Here is a 4,805-nt window from a genome sequence, read left to right on the forward strand (position 1 = left end):
TAATAAAGATAATTATAATAAAGCGAGTGTAGGTGGCGTGTATAGTACCTTCGGCCTTTCGTTACATCATAACATAGGAGTCAACAAAAAAACGTACTATTTACTAATTACTGCTGTGGCAATTCTATGAATTTTACATACAAAATTAGATGTTTTACTGATCCCACTCTGTTTGTTTGGTCAGTTCTTGACATTTAGTGTTATAACAGGAACAAAATAAATTACTCGCTTTGATGCAATATGTGAACGGTTTAAAAACGAGTGACTCGAGGATTAAAAAAATAAATACTTAGGCCTAACCTCGGGCGCGTTGTTTGGATAGAAGTTTTCGGACAATCTTGTCGTAAACTCCTTCGGACGCAACTCCAGAGTCTTTGGTCAGTTTCTCCTTGACTGCGATGCAAATATTATTCTGAGCCAGACGTTCTTCCAACACGTTGAATGCCTGAAAAAAACAACAACAACAAAAAAACTTTATTTGATTGAAACTACAGTCTGAAGTAACTGTAGAGAATCGTTGTTGCAAGCGTATAATTTTTTTTTCGTGATTTACAGAATGACAATCGCGTTTAGTAACATATAGAATTCTGAACATTCTGACACTTTATTTAAAAAATTTCGTTTCGGGATTTGTGTTTGTTTGTTTTTGAATGTCGCGCAACGCTACACGAAGGCTATCTGCCCTAGCCGTCCCTAATTAGCAGCGTAAGACTAGAGGGAAGGCCTCACCACCCACCGCCAACTCTTGGGCAACTCGTTTACCAACGAATAGTGAGATTGACCGTCACATTATAACGCCCCAACGGCTGAAAGGGCGAGCATGTTTAGTGTGACGGGCTTTCGAAACCGCAGACTGCTAGCCGAGCACCCTAACCACCTGGCCATCGGGATTTGTGAAAGAGTAACTTAAAAGTATTAAACAGGTTTGGTTTTATACTGACAGACCTATTTGTTAAATATGGACATTTTGTTATAGGATACAACAGCCCGTTGTTAACTAAATTGTTGCAGCAAACAAAATATGAAAAAATCTGACGTTGTCATATGTGTCATTATGAAAACGGTTTTTAGCTGTGACGTCATGTATAATACCATCATGCATATCTAATGACGTCATGTGTATGTAATGACGTCATACGTAACACGGATTGAGTTTTTTTTGTTTTAAGAACTGTATTACTGGTTAAGAAACTTGCCGAAACTTTAAATTAATTCAGTCTTGTGATTTCATTGGAAAATTGTTTCTTACAACCCTGTTTTGCATAAATTCACGCATATTCATTATCTCACGCTGCATACATATTTTGATTAAAAGCTTTGTACGTCCGTTGAATTTCGCGCAAAGTACTCTAGGGCTATCTACACTACCCCTCGCCAATTCTTAGGTTACTCTTTACCAACGGTATGTATGCGGACTTACAACGCTAGAAACCGGGTTTCGATACCCGTGGTGGGCAGAGCACAGATAGCCCATTGTGTAGCTTTGTGATTAATTGCAAACAAACTTTACCAACGAATAGTGGGATTTACCATCACGCTATAACGCTCACACGACTGAAAGAGTGAGCATATTCGGTGACGGGATCGAACCTACGACCCGCAGATTGCGAGTCGAGCGCCTTAACCACCAGACCATGCCAGATTAAAAGTTTATAGGGCCGTTCAAGCAGGAAATTGGTCTAATCGTGTGCTTTTCTCAGAAAACTGTTCCTCTAACCAATCGTGAAATAAAATCCCCTCGATATCTCAAACCGTAGAAAAACTTTGATTGAAGTGCTGTAAGTGTTCTTCGTCGCGACTCAGTAAACATTTCGTATTGAACTAATTGTTTCCTAAGTTTTGCCACGATCTTAATATACAGACACATCACTGCGTTATAAAAAATTCTAGAAACTTCGAATTTCAAAACAACAACAACTAACACGAAGCACTTTTCATGCTAGTTCTTCCACACGTCATCTACACATTTCGCTTTATTATAATGTGATGTAATTCAAGAATTACCCGTCGACTTTTTACACCATTTTTATAAACTATTTATGAACTAACACTTTGTAACATGCTTGGTCAGTATTAAGAAAGCTTTCATTACGTTTTAATATATTTTTTTATACGGAATTCTGAAGTACCTGGACATTGCACGATGGACTTACCCGAGAATAGGTGTCCGGACTTGACCGATGACTTTTTATTTGAAATCGGTTCCACCCGAACAGCCATTAATAAGGAAATATTTCCAGAAACGGTCATTTTGAGGTCACGTGGTCCTCCTCGTAACCCCGTTTTTTTTACAACTGTTATTCTAATTTTTAGTATTAAAGTTTGACTACACCAGTCTTTCTTGATGTTGTTTTTTTTTCTTTTAGAGCAAAGCTATACAAAAACTATCTGCGTTCGGTCCACTGCAGGGAATCTAACTCTGGATTTGAGCATTTCAGTCCCGAAACTTACGCTGACCCGCTGGGGGATAAGTCTTTTTACTCTCTTGATTATCTGTTTGAAATCCTGTCAGAAAATCCCAAGAAGGTCCAACTTAAGAAAAGCTAAGTCGACTCAAATGATCCAGGGTTCTCAGTATATTATTTTTTTTTTTTTTACCAATTTCGCAATATTTCTGTTTCGGGCCTGGCACGGCCTGATGGTTAGAGCATTCAACTCGCAATCTGAGGGTCGCGGGTTCGAATCCCTGTCACCGAACATGCTCACCCTTTCATCCGTGTGGGCGTTATAACGCGACGGTCAATCCCGCTAATCAATGGTAAAAGAGTGGCCCAAGAGTTGGCGGTGGGTGATGTTGACCAGTTCCTTCCCTCTACTCTATCGCTGCTAAATTAATTCATATAAAAAATACCAAACCCCACAAATACTAAACTGTTAAAGAAAGATCCATCATTTGAAAAAGCGCTCGGGTTATAGAGTTTTGTGTTTTTTGTCTTAAATGATTTTTAAACCTACGTGTTTTCATCACGTCACAGATAAAATCAGACGATAATTATGACGTAAATATAGGAATACTTCTTCAGTAAATATATCCGAATATTCAAATGCCTTGTTTAGAGTTTATTTAATCCGCTTCGTAGCAAGGTATTGACTAGTTTACATATCCACATGTATTTACTCTGTGTCGTTGTTTCCGTGCAATTCGAGATACGCACCTGATATGATGCCCAGAAGGATTCCTTACTCGAATTTGCAAACTTTAATTAAGAAATTTCAATTTTAATAAGTGTAATTAGTTAGGCGAAATAACGGCTTGAGTGTATATGGAAGCTTCATTGAAAATGTATGAAGGATTTCTAACTTCGTCATAATCACATACGCTGCACTGTTCATAATGTCGACCCTTACGAACGTGAAGTCCACGTGCGTTTATGCTGCTGTACGATTAAACTGACATGAAATTCTCTAACTAATTGTTGTGTATCTTTGAAATCTAAAGACATCGGGCCTAATTTAAGGAAAAGTTGATGAAAACGAGGTTAAAAGCTACCAAATTTTCCCCGTGTGAATAAAGCGTCGCATATCATTATACACAGAGGGCCTTGTATGTAAAGGTTACTGCCAGTTTTCAGAAGAGAAAATATTACTAAAATATGTACTAAAAAAACAACCTTAGTTTTATTTACTTTCGTGAGAACAGTTTTTTGTTGTTTTGTTTTTTTTTACGTTAAGCGCTGGGTATATAAAAAGACTTGAACCGATTATTGGCAAGCTTTGGTTTGTAGAATAAAAATTAAATTATTTGTGAAGTTTAAGAAAGTTTCTCTTTTTTTTTCTACAAAAAAATTAGAAAATATTTTGGTTCGGAACGTTTTCGTTTAAATCCGCTAGAAAACAACAACTTGTAAATTATTTAATTTTTTATATATACTTTGTAGAAAACTTAAGGTGTATTGTTATATATATATATATATATATATAAACTAGATGTATTCCACAGGATACCCCGAAAGTATTCTGTTTGAAGATTAAATAAAACCAAAATTAAGAGTAACGAATATTTTTATTTCTTGCTTTTGAAGTTCATACGTCATGCTGTGTTGTAGGCTACAGAGGGCATAATTTTTCTCGTGATTCATGGCATGCGCACGTTTTACTAACGTCACGAAATTAATAAATTGCAACGTTAAGCGTCCCTTATGTAACGTCGTTTTAGTGTCTACTCACTGCCTGACAGACAAAACACTACTGTGTAGTGGTGCGAGTGGTTAAAACAGAAGAATTTATGAAATCCCTCGGTGGGACAGCGGTAAGTTTACGGACTTACAACACTAAAATCCGGGGTTCGATTCCCCGCGGTAAAAGCAGCAGATGGCCCAATGTGGCTTTACTCTAACATAAACAAATAAAAGAGTTTGATGCTAATTTGAATTTGAAATAATTTCAGAAGAAAATAAAGAATTATTCAGTTTAAAAGTTAGACATTTCTTTCTGTTTTGTGTATTATGTTTACCATAGTAGTATCAATTTTATTTTACTCTTTGCTGGAAAAAATAAACAAACAAAAAACAACGTGTATCCTTATAGCAAATACTGTTAAATAAAAAAAATAGAATGATAAGGTTAAGTAAGTAGAAACTAGTAATTAGGTTACGAGAAAATTGACTTAAATTGTTTTACTTTTGTTTATATATATATATATATATATATGTATGTGTAGAAAATAACGTAGTGACAAAATTAAATACCTTGTATTATTTTTCTTATAACATTAATATTTTTCATTTCGAAATCACACAAGCTCCAAAATCATTCAGACTGTCTCTTCTTTCCTTGTTCTTGTTTTTGTAGTTAAGCACAAAGTT

At 35.9% G+C, this 4,805-nt stretch overlaps 1 protein-coding gene across 1 annotated transcript in view; it reads right to left on the reverse strand.

Moving 5' to 3' along the window:
- Positions 1-439, reverse strand: part of LOC106475213 (metabotropic glutamate receptor 4-like) — a 14,933-nt gene extending 14,494 nt beyond the window's left edge. The window contains exon 1 of the mRNA XM_022379384.1: positions 301-439. The gene's annotated coding sequence lies outside the window, so the exon portion shown is untranslated. The remainder of the gene's footprint in view (positions 1-300) is intronic.
- Between the last annotated feature and the right edge of the window lie 4,366 nt (positions 440-4,805).

This window comes from Limulus polyphemus, unplaced genomic scaffold (assembly GCF_000517525.1).
Source record: "Limulus polyphemus unplaced genomic scaffold, Limulus_polyphemus-2.1.2 Scaffold8231, whole genome shotgun sequence".
Classification (NCBI taxonomy): domain Eukaryota; kingdom Metazoa; phylum Arthropoda; class Merostomata; order Xiphosura; family Limulidae; genus Limulus; species Limulus polyphemus.